General features: G+C 46.1%; 1 pseudogene; it reads left to right on the top strand.

Moving 5' to 3' along the window:
- LOC146184789 (uncharacterized) overlaps window positions 1-21,763 on the top strand; it is a 46,145-nt pseudogene extending 24,382 nt beyond the window's left edge.
- The last annotated feature ends 2,712 nt before the right edge of the window (window positions 21,764-24,475 follow it).

The following is a 24,475-nucleotide window of genomic DNA, read 5'->3' as shown; positions in this document are numbered from 1 at the left end:
ATACATGCGAAGCGCGTAACAATCGCAAGGATAGCCCGCCTTACGATAACAAGTCTGAAGAGGCAGGACACCGATGTGATGTAGAAATTTGGGCTTGTTGGTTCATACTTCCAAGCTGTAGCGCACACAAGACGAGGGACTGAGAACGAGCGGACACACACAGCGCTAACTTCCAACAACTTTATTTGGAAAATAAAGTTGTTGGAGTACCCCCTTTGTTAATCTTTCAAAGTAAGAGATAGATTACCTTCGTTCCTGCTGATTTCGTGCATGACTTGTGAGATCACGACAATGTACTGTGTATATATAGAGATGCCGTTTTTTTTCCAAATAAAGTTGTTGGAAGTTAGAGCTGTATGTGTCCTCTCGTTCTCAGTCCCTCGTCTTGTGTGCGCTACAGCTTGGAAGGATGGACCTATGTGATGTTACAGTAGGTATGCGAAGCAACATACCACCAGAAATGCTCCAGACGCGACGATTCTGCCGTTGTTTACAGCACCTACTCTACAGTAGCACAGTAGCCGCCAATTAACTGTACGCCGCCATCTTCCCACGATCTACGTTGCCAGCTTCAAACCATCTTCATGTGCCCGATTTAGCAAGTAAAACTCATCTGGCAACCATTAAACAGTGTGATGATGGCGGCAATCACGCGGTCACCACTCGAATGCATTGGCTGAACGGGCAGCTTTCCCTCTAGAGTCTTTGTATTAACTCTATGGGCGGCACGATACAAGCACACAAGGCCGATAACATGACATCTACACAGCCATCACGGTTGCAACCACCTCCTTCTACCAGGAGGGTTCTCAACTGCGTGTGGCATGCCCTAGTCCTCAAATGAACTTTAGTTAACAGCAATACACGAGGCTCTTCAACGGGTTGTGCCATCCGCATCTACACCGACTGTCATGAGGCTCTAAATTCTGAACGCCCGTTCTTGAAGACCTCAGTGCAACACCGCATCAAACAGCACTGCCATTTCCTGCATGCGACCTCGCAAACCTTCGTACTGTTGTGCCGATGAGGTTATCACACAGTAGCCCACCATCAACAGGGTTGTGCCAAGCAGTTGGTAGCGTAGCTCTCGTCACCAGTTTCGTGAACGAAGGCTGTCAGCTCCCTGGGCGGTAGCGATGGACCCGAGTCGGCGCTGGTGAGATGAAGAAAAAGCTTTGTACACTATTTACAGGCATTTACACAACTAGGTCCGCTCTGGGGCCGAAAGCTAACATTGCCATACGCGACTGTTCTCGCACTGCGACGGCCGGGAAGATTCCGTCGCGTCCGCTTTCTCAGGGGGCGAACTGCTCCCGATGGACTCTATAGTGACGAACTTACTCTCGAGCAGAAGCACTTGAGTCTCCGTAACCGAGAATCCGTTGGCGCTCAAATGGTCCAATCCAACGGCAGCACTTTCGCAGGGCCAATGGAAGAGCTTGCTACGTTCTTGCTTCAAATATGCCGCGGGGCGAGAAGGGGTACACCGCCAGGGCCACGGCGCCAAGCTGTCTGGATGCTCAACTCATGTTAAAAAACGTCGCTTCTCTCCCCTTGGCCCGGCTCGCCTCCAGTACACTTGTGTATTACAGAGCAGTATCCGGATTTTGTGAAGAAGGCGTTCGCCAGAGAATTTTGGCGTGCGGCTGAATTTCTGGGCGGCTTTGGCCGGGCACAACAGTACGCATTCACTGGACGCCTGACATCACGCACAACGGACCGCGAACAGGACTGGCCACTAGGTCGCTTGCGCACAGCTAGAAGACCTTGACGTATGCCCGTCCAACTCGGACTACCCTTTCTATTCTCCCATTTCCCTGATAACACCCGACTCTGTCTTCGCACGCCTTAAACATGAGCAGAGGGGTTTGTTGTGGGAAATCGTCCCCGGCATTACTTCTCTGTTCTGTGGTCTTTCTTGCCCAAGTTCACACTCAAAATGTGCGAGCCGGCGCAGCGTACACACCATACATCCTGAGCTGATGGCGCTGTCCCAATAGCACTGCTGACTCCGCTGATCTGATCTTAACCTGTCGTGGAACAGAGAGCCTCCGCACTCACTACAACGCTGCTCACCGAATCTAGACATACGAAGATAGCCCCAGTACCGACGCCAAGCGCAAGCTTAGGGCCCTGGTAGACTTCATTTTGGAGTCTGGCGCCCTCACCATCACCTAAACTATCCACTTCCTCTCTAGCTCTCAAGCTATACTTGCGAATAAATATTCTGAATGATTGAGGCTTGACTCAGCCACTTGAAATGCGACGACCTTTTCACTGTCGTTTTTGTTTTAGAACAAGAGGATTAGGTCTGTTGGCGCGTGAATTGTGAGCACACAATGGCCCTCGAAGTAAAAACAGGTACAAATCGTTGTCCCACGGCGTTTAAGGCATTTTAAACAACGTGGTGAAAGCTGCACGGCATTCTTTATTTGGTGAATTCCCTATAGCAATTTCTTTTCACGCGGGTGTCACCCGTTGCGCGTGCATTCAGCCCGACTTAAAAGCTCCTGCGCCTGTGTTTGTGCTGGCGCCTCGTAGTTTGCTATGCGCGCGCGATGGTCGTGATGACCGTTTCATTTCCCTTGTAGCGTTCTTAAATGGAGGTGATAACACACTGCGCTGCGTCTGTAACTTTTCATTTCTCGGACTCTACACAGTTTCTTACTTCATTTTGCGACAGGCAGGCAGGGACTCTTGTTCCAGCGGAGCTTCCTCCATATAGAATTTGTCGAGGGATCAAATATCTGATTATTACCAGCATTTTCATTGTCAATAGCCGTGGTGTATTAAGTTCTGCAAACGAATTCTTGAACGCTATACGCACTGTCAGGACGAGTAACATATTCATTTTATTATAAAAAATATATATATGTATGTGCCGAAAATTGTGGCAGAAATACCTGGTATCAATGCTTCCATGAATCTGTCTATTTAATAAGTACAGAAAACATTGAAAGAACTTTATAAATATATCACTTCGAAACGGGCAAAGCAGTGCATGTCACTGATATTGTCACGTAGTGGCGACAAGTCCGTTGACACCAAAAGAAGAAACAGGCTTAATGGTACTGAAATTAACTCTTTATTGGGCTGACTTGCACCCGCAAAAGAACTAAGCAACTCGGCGGCGGTGATAGCAAAAAAAAAAAAAAAAAAGAATGCCCGTCGCACTCGTCAACGCTCAATTTAAAGGCTGCTCAGAACAATCTAGATAACTTCGCAATTGCTACCAGCACAAGCTGGAACATTGTAGAAAGGCACACGAATGGCTGGAATCTTCGGGACAGATCTCGGTGCATCTTGGGCTGCAACGAAACTGATAAAAGTGCGTCTCGCGATATCGAGCATTAACAAACAAAGAATACAGAACTGATACGCGATCCAGAATCCAAGTGATAAGGCCGCATGCCGGCGGCTGTTAAAAAAACGACAAATGCAGTTTTGAAGGTTTCGCGGCATTATGGAAGCGTTAAGGCTATGAAATGAGCACTTTGATGGCAAATACTTTACTCCATTTTTTGTCATCCAAGACCCTTGCTTATTTCTTGTCATGTAAAACGGCCAATGATGTTGTCCTTTCTTTCAATTTATTGCACAGGAACAGCTGTCACCGGTCTTGTATTGTGAGTAATTGCACCGAAATTATAGTCGCAACAGACCCCAAAAACCAAACAACCAAACCACTCGCAATACAAGCATAAGTCCTTTTCTTTTTTTTCCATTTTTTCTTCACATTTACTTATATATACCATTCAGGCATCATGAATAGCAGTGCTAAAAATCCGTTTTCACGCTCACGTCGTTTTTACGTCGCCACAAAAAGCCATTTTGGACAGACCGCAATTTCGAGCCGCAAATTTGAAACATGTGACTGTGTTGACAACCAATCAGAGCAACAACTTGGCCCCGAACGGTGGCCGTGTGTGTGTCGAAAATATGGCCCCTGGATCGCAAGCCTTCCATTTCATCTCTATAGGGACCGGACGCGGACTGGACAGCTGAACGGGTGGAGCCGCTTCGCGGCGCAGCGCTCATTGCTGGCATGCGACAGCCCCAGCCGGCGCATTGGTGGTGGTGAAAAACTTTATATTTGGGAGCCTTAAGTGATTACACGCTAATGACGGGTCGGCTCTTGGCTGCGTGTTGTGGCCGGAAGCTGGTACTTCCCAGCGACACCCAAAGCCCAGTCTGTCAGCCGCTTTTGAACGGCTGGGTCAGAGCTGGACACCCCAGCCTCCCACCGCTCGAGGTCGGAGAGTTGCCAAGTGGCTGGAGGGTGGAATTTTGAGCATTTGATCATAATGTGTTCAAATTCAGCTTTAGGTGCGCCACACAGGGTGCACTGCGGCGAGAACAGTCCTGGATGGATCAAAGGTAAGAAAGAAGGGGATGGGAATGCACGGGACTGAAGCTAGCGCCACGGCACCTGTTGTAGCTTAATCATAAATTTATTAGGAGGAGGGTAGATGGTTCGTTGATCACGGTAATAGAGACTGATTTCGTGACAGGATAACATGCGCTCGCGAGCATCTCCCCAGGCAGTGGCAGTCCCTGCTCGGCTGACGTATCCTCGAGCAAGAGTGAGCTGCTCCGTTGCCTGGGTGAGCCGTGTGAGTGGGCACCCATATTAATTGAATAGGGTGTTCGGGTGGGGGAGGGAGGCGAGGAACCGGAAGGCTGGGCTAGAGATCCGACCATTGGCGAAGTTCCGCGCGGCGGATTTAGAGTCGCTAAAGATGGTTGTGGCTGGGGTAGTAGCTATGGCGAGGGCAACCGCCGCCTCCTCCGCCTCCAGGAAAGTGGAGGCAAAAGTTGTACCGGCCGCGACCAGTTGCAAAGAGTTGGAAACAGCGCTGAGGGCGAACGCAGGGCGGGAGGGGTATGAGGCAGCGTCTACGTAAACGGTCTCTGGCTGGAAGCTATACTGTTTGTGAAGAGTTTCTGCGCGTGCCTTGCGGCGAGCGACATGGTGCTCTGGGTGCATATTCTTTGGCAGGGGATGCACCTTAAGAACGCGGCGTATCGCAGGGGGGAGTGTATGTTGTGTAAAGCAGTGACCGGGAGGTGAGAGATGGATGCGCGCAAGGATCTTCCGGCCGATGAGGGTAGATGATAATCGCTTCAACTGGGCTGAGCGGTGGGCTTCCGCGAGCTTAGCTAGGGAGGTATGGATGCCCATGTGAAGAAGGCGTTCATTGGAGGTGTAGCGGGGTAAGTTGAGGGCGGCCTTGTACGCCTGTCGGATAAGGGCATTAACCTTGTCTTCCTCCACCCGCGTGAGGAAGAGGTAGGGGAGCGAGTACACAACACGGCTCAGGAGAAATGCCTATACCAGGCATCTGAGGTCATGCTCGCGCATGCCACGATGGCGAATGGCTATGCGGCGAATGAGGCGGATTGTTTGATGAACCATCACCGTCAGCTTAGTGATATGTTGCGGTATTCTTACCATTGTTTTGTATAAGGATACCAAGAATCCTGATGTTGTCCACTTCTGGTATCCGGGTGTTGTCAATTGTCAAGATGGGGGGAGGAGGGCCTTTGTCTGTACGACACCTAGGAGGTCGGAGTAGAAAAGCTCCGATTTGGTAGGGGAATAAGCCAAGACGACATTTACGGTAAAAGATACTACAATGTCTGCTCCGGCCTGTAATGTGTCTTCCATAGCGCCAATGTTACCTGTGGTGGTCCACAGTGTAATATCATCGGCGTATAAGGAGTGGGACAGGGCAGGGATTTGGTTGAGGGCGTGTGCCATGGGGATAAGGGTAATATTAAAAAGCAGTGGAGGGAGGACAGAACCCTGTGGGGTGCCGATGCTACCGAGGTTGAAAGATGGAGATGAGAGCGAGCCGATGGTGATTTCTGCTGTGCGGTGACTAAGAAAGGCGGACATGTACTGGTGGATACGCGAGCCGACTTAAAGCGATGAGACAGCATCTAAAATGGCTGCGTAACGGACATTATCAAAGGCCTTTGTGAGATCTAGGGCAAGAATTGCTCGGGTGCGCTTTGCGTGGCGGGGGTGAAGGACATCTTCTGACAGCTGCAGCATAACATCCTGTGTGGAGAGATGTGGCCGGAAGCCGACCATTGTGTCAGGTAAGAGGTTGTGGTCGTCTATGTGGTTCTGGAGGCGTGCGAGAACAACATGTTCGAAGAGGTTGCCAAGACAGGAAGTGAGAGATATGGGTCGGAGATTTTTGATGTCGAGTGGTTTGCCGGGTTTAGGGATAAATGTGATACGGGCGTGTGTTCACTGGGCCGGAAGGGTTCCCGCGCGCCAGCATTAGTTGAAGAGGTCCGTGACCACATCGACAGACAGGTCATCCAAGTTACGAAGCAGCTTATTTGTGACTCGGTCCGTCCCCGGAGCTGAGCGCGTTGCTTGCCATTGGTTTGTGTGGACATTAGAAATCCTAATGTTTAGATGATGTTGTGCATGAATATCCTCAGGAGAGCAGAACGTTTGGCTAGTTTGGGGAATATGTCCGGTAAAACGAAGTCTGGCCAAACAAGGCTGGCGAAACCTGGTGCGTTGTTGGCTGCACTAGCAGCTACGCGACCTCATCGGATGCTTTTAAGTCGATTCATTCCTAAGAGTTTTCACGCTAGCATGAGTAACAGGTGACCTAAGCACTGTTCTTTGAAAGACAGAGGCACGCATGTACGTATTTGGTTACTGTGTGGTCGTGGAAAGTGCTTGATTTTTTAAATCCTTCCCCAGGAGTGACGGCACGAGAGTCTCGGAGACGAAGTAGCGCTCCTTCATCTCTAGTCACTTTATTGACAGTTGGAAATCGAAGGAACGCGACAGCGCAAGTTGCAACGCTAGCATTTCCCCGCTTGTGAACAAGAAGACCCCAGCACGGAAAGGGAAAAGGCAGTCACCATCGTCTTTCGGGCCACGTTACGATCTTCAGTGATGGGCAGAGATATGTTTGTGCAGCTCTTTCCGCTGACATATAGTTATAGAGAATTCTTTTTCTCTTAACTGAAAAGGCAGATAGCAGACATGAACAATTCATATTACCATGATCTTGTCCATTTTCCTCTCTTCATTTGTCAACCTCTTAAAATCTGTTAACATTTGTTTGTGGCATGTCCGTCTCACCTAACAAAATCACTTATTTCAGAGCTCATTCAATACCGCATGGTTATAAAATTTGCTATCGGCTTCTTATAAAAGGTGAACGAGAAAAAAAATTTAATTGTTGGGAAAGAGCATGACTGTAGGTTTTTTTTTAATTTCGAAGGCGCGCAGATTGCCGTTTAGAGTGTTAATAGATTCCGCACATATTTCTTCTCAAGTAGCAATTTTTTTTTATTTCACATTCACGTTGTACTTGACACGGATTTGCGTATTTTCTCGGCAGCGTCCATTTCCTCGCCCGTCTAAGTACAGCGTTTCTCATTAGCATTTTACTGAACACGAGATTTTCTGATTATAGTGCATTAGGACAAAACTGTTTTACCTCTCAGAAATATCTTATATGGCCAATGCTGTAAACAGATATAGCGGCAGTCTGGCAAGCTGCAGTGACAAGGCACGGCCGCTCGATGGAAGCGCACTAGGTGCGGCCTGTTACGTCGCCCGAAACCGGCGGGAGGCTCCTACTTCCAGTCGCCACCGCCGCGGCGCCACCGTTCGGGGACAGCCGCGCGCGGAGAGCAGCGCCTGGCTGCGCTTTGAGGGAGGCGTCGGCGTGGTAGAAGCCTTTTATTTTAAGGATATAAGAGCTCCGCTTCACACAATTTGGCAACAAGAATTAGTATATACTGTCATGTCTAGTGTGACCATTTCAGCACTTAGCACTTGCTCGGCAAGGATGTATACTGGAGTGTACCCCGATAAACTTATAGTGACGGTGGTTCAATCGATTGGAGAGCTCGCATTACCATGATGTTGCATTCGGATCCAGTTGTTCGCCACATTAAAATGTGACCCGGCTGTGAACAATTCGAAGCTGTTCAGCTGCCATCGTAGCCTAATGGATAACCACTTAATTAACTATGTCGCGAATTCCGTGTGTCATTTTCATACCATTTACTCATTCCTGCATACAGCTTTTATACACAAATTGGCGTCAACCTGTTCTAAGCTGCCAGCGCTATCTAATAAAAAAATGTCCTACTATGAGCAACCTCTGTGAAAATGCGACATGTAACCAACCTTTATATCTCATTGTGACAAATTTTACAGTGGAAATATGAAGATGTTTATTAGATTAAATCTAGACTATAACCTGGGATCTTCTACTCAGTTGGAGACATTAAACTTTGTACGCCAGAACACTATCCGTCATGGCTTCCCGCATTTTGCATGACCGGACAAAGTAAGCGCGCTTGATAGAGCCGGTCTGCCTCAAGGTGCTACGTATATGCGCATATGCGCCGAAAGTTTTTATTACTATTTTTATTAGCTGCTCGCAAACCCATACAATTTTGCTGGTTCGTAATTTTCAATAGAAGAACGCGCATCGAGTGTTGCTGTTGTAAAACTCTTAGCTGTGATCACAAGAATGTTCACGCGTCAGAGCGCAACTGCAGCCGAGATTCAGTGAGCAGCCGAGTACGCTTAAAAAGGAAGAAAATTACCAATCGCAGACGAAAACCTTTCTTGAGAGAAATTTATGCCACAGCCATAAACATCGCTCCACTGTTGAGTTGACATTTCCAGCCCAGCTCGCTATTAGTGGGGACAGCAACTTAACGATATCTTGCATAGCGCCTTAGCTTGGGCACGATCATTGTTTTTATAGATTAGCTGCAGGTACTGTGTACAGTGAGAAAACAATGATGAAACCAAAAGTTTACACAGCTTGCTACTTCACCGGACCTCTTCAGACTTCATCATCCTGTTAATAAAGGTACTCGTAAGCTGACAAAGCTTGATTACTTCCTTTGCGGGGTACATCAAGCCTCCATTGTCCTTGGTTTTCATTAACCTGTAACTGGTCCAGTTGATTATATTTCCTGCAACAGGCTCTTGCTCGACTGACATGTCACCTCAAAACCATTACCAAATATCGCATAAATTAAGCAACAACCTGGTAGTGATAAACAAAACTTGGGGTTCTTAAGTCTCCTTGAGGAGCCTCGTTAGAGTGCCCGCACTTTGCTAACCTGCTTATTAACCGTATCCAGTAATTGCTGCCTCTGACGCATATAATTATATTATTTAATGCTCAGTAATTTTTTTTTCAATGGTTATATTATTACTTTTTATAAGGTCGGCTGCATGAGCGACCATAGATCGACAGATTTATTGAAAGGAAAGGCAGAGAGGTTGGCCAGAATTATTCAAATCTGGCTTGCTACTCTGCACTGGGGAAGGGGAAGGGGAGGAGAAAGAAGATCATGATGGGTTAAGTATACTCGACTAGTGCAACGAAAACTCGTGGTTAGCCCATATTACACGGCGTTCCAAAACGCAGTTATCGAGCCCCGAACCTTGGATTGATTGGGCGGTTAACCGAGATTAATCGCGGTGCCGGCGGGCGGAAGTTCGTGTCGGCGTCAAGTGCGAAAGGCCTGCAAGCTGGCCCGCATCAACGACGTACGTATTAAATAACATTTCAGCAGCAACACATAGGTTAAGAGGAATACATAACGCATAGTTTCATGCGATGACGGATAGAAAGCCGGGAGCAATTTATTGCAGTCTGTTTTCGTCTTGGATTTGGACTGTAAGAATATTATTGGCACTGCTTAATGGATGGTCCCAGTCAAAAAAAGTCAATGGGTCCAACTGGGAAGACCAGTCAGATTGAATTGGTTCTGCCAATCCCAAATGGTTTGTCCAATGGGTACTGTCCAACCCAAATGGTTTCTCCACTCCCAATTGGGAAGCCCAGTTGATTTCCTCACTCCTAACTGGGACGCCCTGTTGGTTTCATGACTCCCAATTGGGAATGAAGAAACCATTTGGGGGTCCCAATTGGGACTTAAGAAACCAATGGGGTATCCCAATTGGGATTCCTTCGCTCCCGATTGGGACGCCCATTTGAAACGAATTGGGCTTCTAACTGGGCTTACCATTGGTTCTAATTGGTCCTAAGCAAACATTCCCAATTGGGAAAGTCAAGTCAGTGATAGCCTTGACTGAGATGTGCACAGATATACATACCTCTATAAAGAGACAACAGTGAAAAATTTAAGTTCTTATAAAAAGTATATGCCGCTTAATCTTATTAATCTTATTAATTGATTATATCATGTTCACTCTAAGTGCAGGCGTAATTAAATAAGTTAACTCTGAATAACAAAGATGTGTCACTGGTCCTAGCAGCACTGTTCAAAGAATGGAGTATATAGTAAGTCTGCAACCTGTAGGTATATACATTGAATCTGTGTCAGTTCCGTGTGTGTAATGCTTGCTTGTCTCATATATGATTTCTGTAAAAAATTGTAATTTCATTCCACTTGTATAGAAGTCGGCTTCCCTATAACTTCTGGACACAAAACATTGAAATTGCATCTCCATTATTTTTTTTTCAGCTATGTGAGTTCAAACCATTTCGGCTCAATGGGTATGCCATTTGAGTTCAATTGGTGAACCATTTGGTCTTCATAGGTGACCAATTATTTCCAATGGGGAGCACCAATCCATATCAAATGGTCAGGTCCAATGGGTGGTGAAAACACAATTGGTTTTTGACCAATTCATTTCAATTGGGAAATTTCCAATTGGACCCATTGACTTTTTTGACTGGGGTGGGCTTGTATATCTATAGCTTGCTAGCTGGCCGTCAGTCGATGCTGGCGGCGACACCGTGGGCCATGGCCTCGAATTGAATTTCCAGGTTGTAGCTGAGCAGTAAGGTCTCTCGCGGGCATTGTTGCGCGAACGTCTGGATATGTTTAGGGTCGTGACAGCATTGTTGGTCCCTTTAGGGTGCTGTTAAGTGGTCTTTTTAGCAGGAGCGCCCCCAGACTTGTCAAGAAATGTTTAGGACATGTTGCTAATGCTTGCAGCACCGCGGTTGTCTCGACCTTCACGCTAAAGATGCCGCACGTATGTGGGGCGGACGATGTCGCTCTGACCGTGCGCTATTCCCCCTCAGTCGACAGACCTAGATTGTTTCGCATCGTAGGAACAGCGGCCGTCGCTTTGGAACAGTTCCATCTTTTCTGTAAAGGGTACAAGGAAGGTAACTATGTTTGGTCGATGCATATAATTATGAATGGCTTATGATCCCGGCAGGATTTAGCGCCTCCGTATGCATCCTTATTCGAATAAGCACTTAAAACGCGGCAAAAGGGAGTAAACGTGACAATACGTACTTGACTCAAGCACATTTGCTGAATGGCAGTTCAGTTCGTGTTGCTCTTGAATTGCCAGTGACTGTAAAATGAGGTGTGTATGGACACAATACGCTCTGGAAAGCGTGCAATCTGTTTGAAAGGATGGTTGAAAACAACGAACTTGCACTCTCCACACAAACGGAGCATATCAGCCAAAACGCTGCGCTGAATTGCTAGTATACCTTTGTTCCTCCAAGAGTTTCAACAAGCTTTGGCCACGTTGCTAGCACATGCACAGATTCCATATCCGTAGGAGAGCGCAAAGCAGATATCAGTGAGATTGTAATTACGTTGTCAAAAATAAATTTCACGGCATGACAAAAATTATACCTCGTAATGCGCAGCGCCAAATGAAGAATTATATCAAAACCTCAGTATCTGCCCCGCCTTATCAGTGATACCGGTTCTGCACTCTATGATGGAGCTGGTCAAGTATATCAGGAGAGAGAGAGAAATCTTTGTCAGTGAAAAGGTAGAGTTTCACAGCGGTTCCAAGTGGCTGGCAGTTGAAGTCTGTCAGCGAACTCCTGCACTCTTGCCGTGGCCCGGAACTGGATGTCTGTGTCCTGACTGGCGAGGGTTGCTACCCATTTTTCAAGCGAGAGATATGCTGCCAGACCTGCCGGAGGTGGATCTTTCGTACAGTCCCAGATTACATGGTCTAAGGTGGGAGGCTCGCTGCAAGTTTGGCAGAACGGGTTTACTAGCTCAGGAAATATATTTTAAGTCCAGGGGTTTGGCTGCGAACGAGTTTGGAGGCGCCGCCACGTGTAGCCTGTCCTTGGCTGAGCGAATCAAGCAGAAGAGGCAGGCTCGCTCTAAGCTCTCTGTAGGGGTTGGAAATCGCCTGATACGTATCCAGTGCTTCACTTCGTGAGGCACCCACGTCCGAGACACCTTCACAGCTCGGCTGACACAACCTCGCGCATATTAGTGAGCGGCCTCGTTACCCGAGAGACCATAGTGTGCCGGGACCTATACATCGAGGAGGGAGAGCTGATTGTGCACAAAGAAGACACGATCCCAATTACAGCCTGCGGAACGGATGGTCTATATAGTGCCGACATTTCCTGATATATTTTTGCCTACCAGATCCTTAACAGTGACTAGCTAAGAGCTCAAAGCCCCTCCTTTACCCTGTTTCAGTACAGCAAGCCATTGGGTGATGTGCCTCTTACGGCACTTATGGCAATTCTTACAGGCGACGTAAGGAATTCAGAGCTATTTCTGCCATGCATGTGAACATTTTCAGACCCCATCACAAATATTTTGAGCTGTGGTTTGAAATTTTACCATTCTGAGCTCCTTTTATTCATTACGAGGTTTGTTACATCCCAATTTTAGTGTTGCGACAGCTGAGCTGTATTTTCTTCGCTGTTTTCTTTATTAAACACTGGTTTCATTTCTTTGAATTTCTTTTGTCCAACTCTTATAGAATAGCAATTTTCTGCATAACTTGAGTTATTGCATGATGTTTTGGTTTCTAGGATTAACGTCCCAAAGCGACTCAGGATATGAGAGATGCCGTAATTGAGGACTCCTAAAATTTATACCAGCTGGCGATCTTTAACCTGCACTGACATCGCACAGTACACGGGCGCCTTGCTTTTCGCCTCCATTGAAAAGCGGCCGCCGAGGCCAGGACTCGATCCCGCATCCTTGGGGACAGGAGTCGAGCGCCGTAACCACTGCGCCAACCCGGCGGGATAGCTATTGTATGAGTGTGGAAGTTTGGTGATATTCTTCTTTCAAGATACTGACTTTATCTATTCTGTCGCTGATATGTGTGACTTTCTTTCGCCATACTTTTGTTTTTAATTTCGGAAGCAGAGAAGAAGGCACAGTCCGAGAGAACTGGAGATGACAAGCTCTTATGCTGTTGTTTTTTGCCTCTGTGTCCAAACGCAAATTTATCATCCTATACAACTAACCCTACACATACCTTTCGCCACCGTATTGCTATTCTGCACCATTTTAATATTTTTTGTCATGCGATGGCAGATATCTATATCCCTGTGCCTGTAATAAAATGGCCCCGAAACAATTTAAGCCAAAACTGGAAGCTTTATTCAGCATGACAGCTATGGTGATGATGACGGCAGGGTATTAAAAACAGTGGTAAGTCCAGAACACTGATATCTTATTCCGCAACGTAAAGAGAAGTGAACTGAATCTTTATCTCTATCTGCTAATTCGCCTCGGACTGTAAGATGCTGCGCTGGCCAGGGGGCGCGCTTGAAGTCTGACACCGAGCGCCGCCTGGTTTTAAAATGAGCAAGCGTATAGTAGGACGGAGCACACCGCTCGTCGTGCCGTGGCTACGCCCATCGGAAGATTTGAAGCTTTCTATTTCGTGCCTAGTACTTTTACCGCAAATTTATTGTTCTGAAAAACTTGGAATTTTCCTTTTTAATTAATTGCTTGAAGGCGCATCCTGACCTCTTCAGCTGCATGCCAACTTGGCTACGAGCCACGCCGCTGCTGCCTTGTGGAAGCGACAGTCTCTACGCGTAGATTTGAAACGGCTGTGAGTTGAGTCTCTTTTTTCCTTACTATGGGGCACTTGCAAAGTACAGCGCCTTTGCACGGTGAATTACAGGCACACTTTCTATCAAATAAGATTCGCCTGCGATGAAGCACCACTAGTGGAGGGTAAATATATCACAGCAAAATGAAACAACCTCACTGCTGTATTAACATTCAGTAGGATTTGTCAATACTGCGCGTGTTGAGAGCATTGAACACGTGAAGTACTTCTACTCCCCATTTGAGGAACAGTAATGATTGAGAAAGCTTTCCGATTAAAATGGTGCCTCATGCGTCGCGAAATATATATAATGCACGGTTTTTAGGGCGATGCCGTTGAACGCATCTGTAGAGAAACAAAGGCATGCAGTCGCGTTTCTGCACTTGCCTATTTACGTCAATGAACGACAAGCAACTGATGGGTTTGTCTTATTCTTCGAAGCGAATAACACCGAGATCTGCTGCGAAGCATGCATCTTGAAGGCTCACACTGCTAGCACTGTAAAAAGTTAGGTGGCCACAATTTTCCTAGTCATAAACGTTGGGCGGATATTATCGGTGCCCTACAATGCGAGAGCGTGAGGGAGAGTTTTCGTACCTTGAATCTCCTTAGTTTATACCCGCACTCTCTACCTTAAGAGCCAAGAATGAACTACATCGAAGGATGGGATTAGTATTGATGATGACAGAATTGAAATTGTAACAGGCACTATTTAGCAGTTATGCACTGACCTATCCCCCCACCCTCCCCGTGCGCCGACTGCGACTGGAGATCAGCGTATCTACTATTCCGTGCCCAAATAAACGACTCAAGCAATCATGGTCAGCTAGCAGTATGCGTTCCTTAGAGCAATCATTCATGGTGAGGCAGCTAGATCGTACAGCGCGATATTTACAATAGGAACGTTCTGGATTGAATATGTAGAATATCTACCTATTAATTTGTAGGCGTGCTAAAACAAATAGTGCATGAATATTTTCGGCTGTACTTCAGCCAGCAAACTAAACAATCCAACTTAAAACAAAAAGCGCTTTCTCTGAAGTATTTTATTCGAAGCAAACAACGAAAGATTAATTCTCTAATTGTGGGGCGTTTTTCAATCACAACTCAGTTACTAAACCATTGAAAAATTGTTGAACGGTTACTAGGTGAGTTCCGATAGTTTAGTGCAGGAAGAAGTGTGAAAGCGTGCCCGTTAATGCATTATGCAACTCAACTCTGACAAAACACTGCGTATTCGGATAGGTTGTTAACTCTCTCGATTTCTCATCTAAATGATCGCAATATGCATATCGGGATGCTACTTACGCTCACCCTTTGTTAACTTTAAGTTGTCGTCCATCTTGCAATGGCTCCACTCACGCCCAGTTATAACAGGCGCCTTTCACAAAACATTCTCATCAGGTTCCGCAATTGATGTATTGATAAAGTGCAATGAGCAGCGCACAAACGAGAAACTCAACAATCCCCCATGTCTCCCGAATTCAGTCAAGTTCTACCGCCACTGTGTTTTGTACAGCTGCAGTGGAATAGAGTACATAGCAATCTTTTTATTGTAACCGAGCGCTTCTAAACGCAGCAGCATGCCTTTAGTTTCGCGATAAAGTAGACTCTCTTCAGCGTCTCCAGCCGCGGCCGTCTCAGCTGTCCTACCAAGGTAGTGGAGCGACGGCCACTAGACGGCGCTGGCGGTACGCAGAAAACTCCAGCGCAAGCAGAAAGAATTGCACCTCTTACAGCACAGATAGGGTGGCTAGAATGGGGAGGTGTGAAAACCGCGGCGCCGTACCATTGCCAGCCGAGTACCCGCTGTGCGTTCCTGCCGCTTGGGGAAAATACGGCGCTCCAGTCGGGGGCGCCGCTAAAGTCCCTTGATAATTTGAAAGTAGCGACACTCTCCTCCGCGCCGCGCTTTCCTCCTCGATTCTCCTCGCGCGGCGGCGGCGAGCGCTGCGCACGACACGCTTTCTCCCCCTGACGCCCTGAGCTTTTGGGCCAGGTCTGCGCTCCAGGAGTGCACAAAATTTTTGAAAAATTGCGAGAAAAGCATTAAGAATGCCAATAGTAAAGTTCATGAATTGATTGGTTTCTTCTTAGAACTGTTTGAATGGGGAATACTGATAAACAAAGCTTTCAAGCGAGTTCTGTGCTACAGACACTTTTTAAGTCTCATGATAAGGTTTTACTTTGTGCACTTAATCTAGTACTGCCTCTGACTTTGTGTTTGTTTTTTTTTTAGAGCGTGAAATCTGTCATCGCGGTAAAACTTCAGAAAACGATCCAGGCTGGTGCTTTGAACTTCAAGATTAGAGAAGGTTAAAGCAGGACTTAGTCTATTTCGCTACTGTCAAGCTATCTCTCTAAGCATAGTATATGTCACGTGATCAACCATGAGATTGGATTATTGGTTAATTGTACATGTATTTCAATCAATTACTGGGCCAAATTAATTGATATTTAGTAAATTGCAATTAAAATCTAAATTTTAGCTGCAACACCGAACCGTATACCGTTGGAAAGCTTAGGCCAAGTGTAATGGCATTGTGCTAGTTAGCGATCCGCGATAATCTGCGTTCATTAGTTAATTTTGTATAAAATCAAATTTTGAGCTGTTCCTTGCTGCTTCGAGGCAAGGAACAGGTTTGCCACGGCAGTCTTGATATGATGCTGATGGAGGAATTAAATAATTTTATGATTACGTGGCCCCTCACTGACTTCGCGTGTGGTTAAAAGACAGCAGGGTACACTGGGAGAAGTGGTGGGCCCTATTGCCGATACACTGAAGTTCTGGGGCAAGCATGCTGTGGTCTCATGCGCTGTGTAAAAGAGCTTGATTTCATTGAACGCAACAATCAAATAAAAAAATTACAAGGTGCACATAGGTCTTCAACGTGCGGAAATGAGAAAGCATATAACTGCCAATTCATTAACTATCGCTATCCTATCTATCACTATATCTACTAATGCAAGAGACCTATCGTAACTGTCACTATCCGCAACGAACACTATCACCTCACTATCCGGGCCTATTACTATAATTTACTATTATTATCCGTAACAGTCACCATCATTACCTATCACTATTCATAACCATCACTATTTAATCTAATGCCGTCCCATGACCCATTGATATACTTCAATTTTCATTGACTTACATTGTCAGTCATATCTCTATTTCATAATATCTGACGAGACAACTATACATTGACTTTTAATTGTTATACTTTCTTGTTTTCTCATAAATGGAGGTGGGAAAAGAGCAAGCCACAGAATTAACTGACTACTATCAGCGCGAGGTTCATGTCTCTGTCGAGGAGGCTTCCTTTACTTCAGGACAGGTCGGTGAGAGAAAATTGATGGAACTGCGTTTGGTCTGTTTTTTTTTTCGAGTTCGTGTAATATTGGCGGCTCAAACTGGTCTTCAGTGAAATGTAGCTAGAACATAGAGCGATGAGATAATTACTCAGGCTAGGTGAAAAAAAAATCTTGCATACAATTGAAATGAGTAATATGTTACAGTGTTAAGAATTGTTGCTCGCAAAATGTTCCCCTATTTTTACATAATAACTATAATCATCATTGATTGTTTAAGTTTCGTAAATACAGAAAATTGATGCAATGATTCCGGCTGATTTGACATCGATGGGATAACTTTTCTCGCAATAAATGAATACGCGGAATCGCGCTTTTAGAGCTCCAGCTTTCAAAGCGAAGGTAACCTGCCAACGCCTAGTAGTCATGGTCAAAGTGAAGCTTGTGTGATCATATGAACACCTCCTGCACATTGGCCGTATCCCTGATAAAACGAACGCATATTTTTTAACCCACGCGTGCGTCGAAGCATGGCAAGACACATTCAAGAATTGAAAAAAAAATGCCATACGACCTAACTAGTGCCGATTACCCGCAATACCTCGGGTTTACTTGCCAAAGAGTTTTTCAGGGCCAGCATTCATTGCTCCCGAGTAACCGACGCACACTACAAGTAAAAGCTGGAAAGGCTAGCTCCTCTACAAGCCCGAATTTTGATTTTTAGTGAAGGAGGCCAGGGATCCTAGCATAATCGCGACAAATGCAATCGAGAGACTAATTTTCCAGTTATTTCTGACAGCAAAAAGCAGATTATAGTGCCCTGTTTCTGACTGTACAGAAGTCGAAGCGTGTTAAATGATGGAGTTTTGGAGCCTCGCAGAATATTCAGCATGCTGCAGAGGACAACCTTATTTTTATACAATGAACATGCTGCCGCCGCAAAAGTATTGAGCAGCAAGCAGGAATAAAAAACGCAGCGTCAGGTGACGCGTTATTACGGAGAGTGAGAAAGGCTCGACGTCGCAAACAACTCTTGTTTCTAGGAATAAACGTCTTTCGACTAATCTTGTGAATCCATTGACTCGTGCGCAAGCCGTCACGCTTGCCTTGAGATATCATGAATACCGCATAACCATCTTCAGGTCGCTTGCTGCAGTTGTACGCGCAACAGCACGGCATAGAGCTTGCACGCTGCAATAAAAGCACAGCGCGCAATATTCGCTCGCCGAGACTAGGAGAAAAATGGCGCGAAGGAAAAAGAAAACACAAGGAAAACGCCGGACGCGCGTCGGTTTCCAATGGCAACGGCAGGGAGACCAATCGTCGCTCAGGAAATCGGGCGGAGAGCCGGCCTTCAGCGAAGGGGCGCGCAAGGGCGAGCAGGAGGCGAGGAGGTAGCGCGGCGGCGGCAAAGATCAATCTTTGGCGTAACTTTCAAAGTATCAAGGGGTTTTAGGGCGCCGCTAGCCCGGCAGCAGCACCAGCATGCACCAGCAGTCTCGCAGGCGTCGTACGAAGCATAGGTTATGGCGTTGCGAAAGTTTTCTGCAGTGCTGGCGTGTATTTTTTGCGTTTATATAATTCTATAGTGCAAGTGGTGAGTGGCTGTCACCATTCCTTCACACGATCCCAAGAATACCGTCAAACGTGAAAAAAAAATGCAGAGGTGGTGTTTTGTGCCGGGTTGCGACGGCGGCTACAAGTCATGTGGAGAAAAAGTCTCCCTTTTCCGCGTGCCTGCCTGCAAAGATGATTTTAAAAAGTGGGCTCGTGCTATCCCAAGGGCCGACAAGCTGCTGCAAGAGAATTCAGCGATTTGTGAACGGCATTTCGACAAAAGGTACGTGCGTGTTTCGGCGGTTCTCACGTGTTGATTGTACGCGTGAAAACATTGCAAGAGTAACAGAATGCGACACGTGGGCTATGAGGGAAGCTGCAGTGGACAGCTCAGGATTGATTGAGATGATCGGAGCTTCTTTAGCGTGAACTGACATCGCACAGCACAGGGATGCGTTTAGCGTTTCGCCTCCATCGAAACGCGCCCAGAATGAAGCCCATGCATCGCGGCAGGACGTGTGTTAGCTCTTTAAGTTGTAGTTGTCATTGCATTCAAGACCGGGAAGTTTTTCTCTAACAGAGGTTATGCATTTTTATTTCTTTAGGTTCATTCTGAGACACTTCGTGCACGTGGTGAACGGAAAAGGAGTCTCAATGCCACGCGATGTTCCTGCCCTGAAAGTTGGGGCTATTCCAACAGTTTTTCCAAATCTGCCTAAGTACCTGACAAAGAGTCTACCGAAAGAAAGAAAAAGAAGAGTGAAACAAAACCCTCCCGTTCCCGCGAAAAAGAGCCGCAAGAACACTGATAAGTCTGCATGCGAATCGGCTGAACTCAATCCAGATGACGAACCGGACAATATGACTGTTGCAGAGCCTAAGGAGCATTACATTTTTAGTCCAACTACCATCAGAAAACTGGTCACGCCAAACATTCCAGCAAGAAAATGTGGTGCGTTATCAAACAGCCGAGTTTTGTAAAAACAAAATGCCTCCAGTTACCTTCCACAAGGTAGCTGTGTTCGAAATTGATGAACAAACTTTAAGCTGCACAATCATCCTGGCTGGTAAGCATCACTGCCGGCGTACCACTGCATCTGAGCAAGAGGCCCAGGAGCTTCTAGCATATGCAGAAAATCTTTCTGCATGTTATGGAGTTGGAAAGCCCACCGAGTTCCAGCCATTAGATGTGTCTGATTGCACAACACTATCTGGACATTTCCTGTACTCTACTGCATGTGATGGATCCGTGTCACAGGGTATGTTTTTGGGTGCATGCCTCTCAAACAAGCACGACAAGTATGAAAACTTTGGATGCTTAAGGTTTTTGTGATCTATTTCACAGATGTGTCGACCCAGACGCCTCAGCGGTGCATGAAGTGCAGAAAAGAGGCAAATCTTGAAGGCCCGCTTGCTGCGTTCCAAGAATAAAGTGCGACGCCCATTGATGCTAACTGCGGGAAAGAGATTAAAGTGCGCTGTTCGCACTTTGAGGCGGCGGAACATGAAAGTACACAGCCTGCATGAAGCCGTCCGAAAGTTGCAAGAAAAACATTCCTCTATACAGAAAGCCAGTTTCGAGGCAAAGGTAAGCTTTGCACTGTTTCATAACTGGCCCTAAAATAAATGGAGCTGTTTGTGCTTTCGTTTCAGATCGAGCAGCTTCCAAAAAAGCAGCAGTATGCAGTACGAGCACGTCTCGAGGCATCAAAGAGGCGATCCATGAAGGGATATCGATATGAGAAAGCATGGCTCTTAGAGTGCATCATCTTAAGGATGAAGAGCCCACGTTTGTACGAGCATTTGAGGGGACAGAAGATCCTTGCACTTCCTAGCCGTGTGTGCCTCCAAAAATACATCAAGGTATGTTGCTGCACTTTTTTTTTAATGAGTAAAGTTAATTTTTCCTCATCTTATATTTGCAGGCTTTCAAGGCATCTTACGGCTTTAGCCGTAAACTCCTTGAGTGTGTGAAAGAGAAAGCCAGGGAAATTGATGAACTGAATAGGCATGGTGGGCTAGTTATAGACGAAATGAAGCTCTCTGCCCACCTAGACCTTAAATCATCTACAGATATTGAGGGCTTCGTGCAGTTCACCTGGGGCAGTTCACCGGAGCACAAGACAAGCACGCAAAAGCTGACCATGGCCTGGTTGTCATGTTTCAGCCTTTTGTGGGGAGGTGGACACAGGTTATAGGTAAATAGTACTCATCAGTGCATGAATTTATTTTTTTCATTCACACTAATACCTGCTTTCATGCTTTTTTTTTCAGGTGTCTTTGCTTCCAATGGGAATGTCAAGGCACCAACGCTGACAAAAATCATTCTGGAGGCAACTATTCTATGCGAACAAGCTGGTTTGCATGTAGATTACATCTGTACGGATGGTGCAACATGGAACCGTTCTATGTGGCATATCATGGGTGTGCATGGAAATTCAAAATATGTGAAATGCAAGGTTGTCCATCCATGTGACAATCAGCGGTTCTTACATTTCATCTCGGATTTTCCTCATCTTGTGAAATGCGTGCGAAACACAATGATGAAGCACGGCTTCAACACGCACAATGGCCGAGTATGCATGCTATTTTATTGTCTTTATTTACATTCAAAATGTTGAGCATGTGGTAAGCAGCTGGTTTGACACTTATCAAATTGTGCAGGCTCACTGGGAACATGTGGCAACAACCTGGAAGGTTAACAGCAGTGCCTTCACCTTGAAGGCAGTGCCGAAGTTGACAAGGTCCCACATATATCCAAGTGGGTTTGAAAAGATGAGGGTAAATTTGGCCTTCTATATTTTTAGCAGTGCAGTTGTACATGCAATGGACCTTTACAAGGCAAAAATTGAGCGACAATATCCAAACCTGGAACCAACAAGGGTGTTCATTAACATAATGGTTCAAGCAATTGAAGCCATGACGTCACGATTTCCAGCAGAAGCTTTGAGGTATGTACACAGCAACTGAGCTCATTTCTATGTGCTGCTAATAATTTTTTTTTCAGATGTGGAAGCGCTAAAGAAGCTGCACTTGAAGGCCTGCTGGAATTTTTAGATCAATGGGAGGCCCATGCAAAAGGGCTTGGCTTCTTAAGCAAGAGCACATCAGAAGGTCTGCGTGTCACCATTCATTCCACTAAGGACATATTGGTACCTCACTGAAAAGGTTGGCTTTAGGTATTTGATGACCTCCCGCCTTAGTCAAGACTGCTTGGAGAGTTCTTTTGGGGTTGTAAGACAGGCTAGTGGAGCCAATGATCACCCCACACCTTCGCAGTTCATCATTATCATCAAGTATGCATATGCATTTCAATACTGTCCATTGAAATATCAGGCATATACTTTTAAATTCTTAATTGTTCTCATTTGCTCGTGTAAATGCAGGCGCTTAAGCTTTTACAGCTTAGCCCCAAGGGTGGAAATGTGTCCCCTGGACTTTTGGAGTCCCTGCTGTTGGAGGAGCAGCTGCTTCCAGAAAGTGAGGAAACAGCCTTGGGTGATCCTGGACTACCTGCTGAGGCAGCGGAAGTGGCCATAGACCATGTGGACTACGTCGAGGAACACAGCGATTTCCGCCTTGTTTACTACATCGCGGGCTATGTTGCCAGGAAACGCATCCTTTCAGCTCATTGTGAAGCATGCACGGATACCTGCCTTGTGGCAAAAGAAAGTGTGCCGCATGAATTGCCAGCAGAAGCTTGCAAGCAATGGGACATGGGAGGGCTTCTGTACCCATCAAGGTGTCTGTACAGACTAATCCAGACCCTAGAGGACAGATTAACGCGTGCATTTAGCACTACACGGCTTCATGCGAAAGTGGTAAAGGATTTCTTGTTTCTAGCCGCCAATGTACCACAGATTGGCTGTAGTGCGCATTCCACTGTTCTAACAATGTCTGTGGCTAGGTTTTATTGCATCACGCGTGTGCACTTCTTGCTGAAAGGATTGAATGAGCGCAAGGCCCATTACAAAAAGAGAGTTAAGCCCTGTGTTTTGTAAAAATGCGGTGTTGCTGAGTTACTATGCTGTTCGCAATAAACTTTATTAAACCACGAACATTTTGTATTTTTCGTATTTTTTTAACCTCATCGCGCATATATTGCACTAATCTCTTCCTCCATTAAAATACTGTGACAGATGCACGACCGACACATTCAAAGTCATCTCCAACATGCTGGCCCTTCACGGTAATTCCGATGAGAACTACACTTTATTTTTTTTATTCGAGATTCTGGCAAGCATACGCGCTAACTCTAAGAAGCGGCCGCATTAAGAGCACCACAGAGAGTGAAGATCAAAAACAGCGCTGTATCAGTTCTGTGGATTCATTCTAGCGCGAACGCCGCCAACTTTGTCTGTGCTAGCAGTTTTGTGAGGAATGAGAGTATCAAATTAAAATATCTCATATCTACTACCTGTAAAACAAAAATACTAAGCGAAAAAATATTCGCGCGATGAAATCATTCGGGCTAACTTGGAGCTACCCTACTGGAGCAGTGCAGATGCCGCGAGAAACGATGGCGCCCCCGCCGGCAGCGCCACGTGCGGCAGGAACGCGTTTTGCGGCCAGCTTTCAGGAGCCGGTTTTCACACCTCCCCATTCTAGCCACCCTAGCACAGATTTAGCTGTAGATTTAAACAACTGGCCAGAAAGAGGCATATAAGCTGAGATATGTCACTGAAATTACTGGTATCTATCAAACTGGTCGTTTTCGGTGTACATTTTTCCTTATTCAAAAGCTTTTGATGAAACAGGGACTGAGTGCATTGTGGCCTCTCTTCCGCCACTGAGAAAAATGCAACTGAAATCGTTGTTAGTGTAAATTTGCATAACTATCAAACAGTGAAGGAAAAAAAGCTTTATTTTCTGTGTGTTACGTCCAACCATCGTGTAAAGCACTAGCAAAACGGCCCTACCGCAGTCTGAAATATTAACCTTCGAAGGCTTTCGCTTTTTTGGCAAGAGCTCCAAAGGCAAATTTCTGGCAATAAATGCAGTCCTTTTTTTTTAGCATCCGTACGTTTGCTGTTGCGGGCGACGAAATAAGCACTAATAGCCGCAATGGCAGACTGAGAAACCGAAAAATCAGCGACAGCTCGGTTCAGTGGTAGTTGACGTGTTCGACTATTTCGGGAATCGTAAAAAATCGACGATGAAGAAATGGGCAATGAATTTGAGGAAGGTTTTGGTGGAGCGTTTATTATAAATCAGTTAAAAAGCTCTCATGCATTAATGCGTTTCTGGCCTACGTTTACAAACTGCATGCAGTTGTCACCCGTTAATAATTAGAAGGTATTATTATTAACGATGCACCCTCAACGGTGCGCACACTCCCAGACATCCTTGGAGTGAGTGCGGGTAGCTGTTCCGGTCGCAAAAGAGATGCCCTCGACTTGCGTGGCAAGCTCAGCCGGAATTCAACTACCTTGTAGGGACAGAGGGGGGTGGCCGTTTGGTGCCCAGCTGTCACCGGTTCAAACCAGAGTAAGGATTGGAGTCAGAAGTAACAAACAAAACACAATTTATGCACAGCAAGAGACGATACAAAGGAATACACAAGATCGCTGGAAATGCAGACTAGAGGGTCACAGAATACAAACGCTAAGCATGCAATTACAGAGGTATTCAATAACACAGAGGATTTACAACAGATCAAACACGAGAGTCACAAAACAAACACCAATTGTTCACCGGGCACTGCTGCAGTCCAACGCCTCGAGAGTCACGATGTGGCCGCCATGCAAGACGAGCTCCGCTCCCTCGCAG

The sequence above is a fragment of the Amblyomma maculatum genome, chromosome 7 (assembly GCF_055883805.1).
Source record: "Amblyomma maculatum isolate TAMU_Amacu chromosome 7, ASM5588380v1, whole genome shotgun sequence".
Taxonomy (NCBI): Eukaryota; Metazoa; Arthropoda; class Arachnida; order Ixodida; family Ixodidae; genus Amblyomma; species Amblyomma maculatum.
The sequence above is the reverse complement of the archived record's forward strand: the minus strand, read 5'-3'. Positions and strand labels throughout refer to the sequence as shown.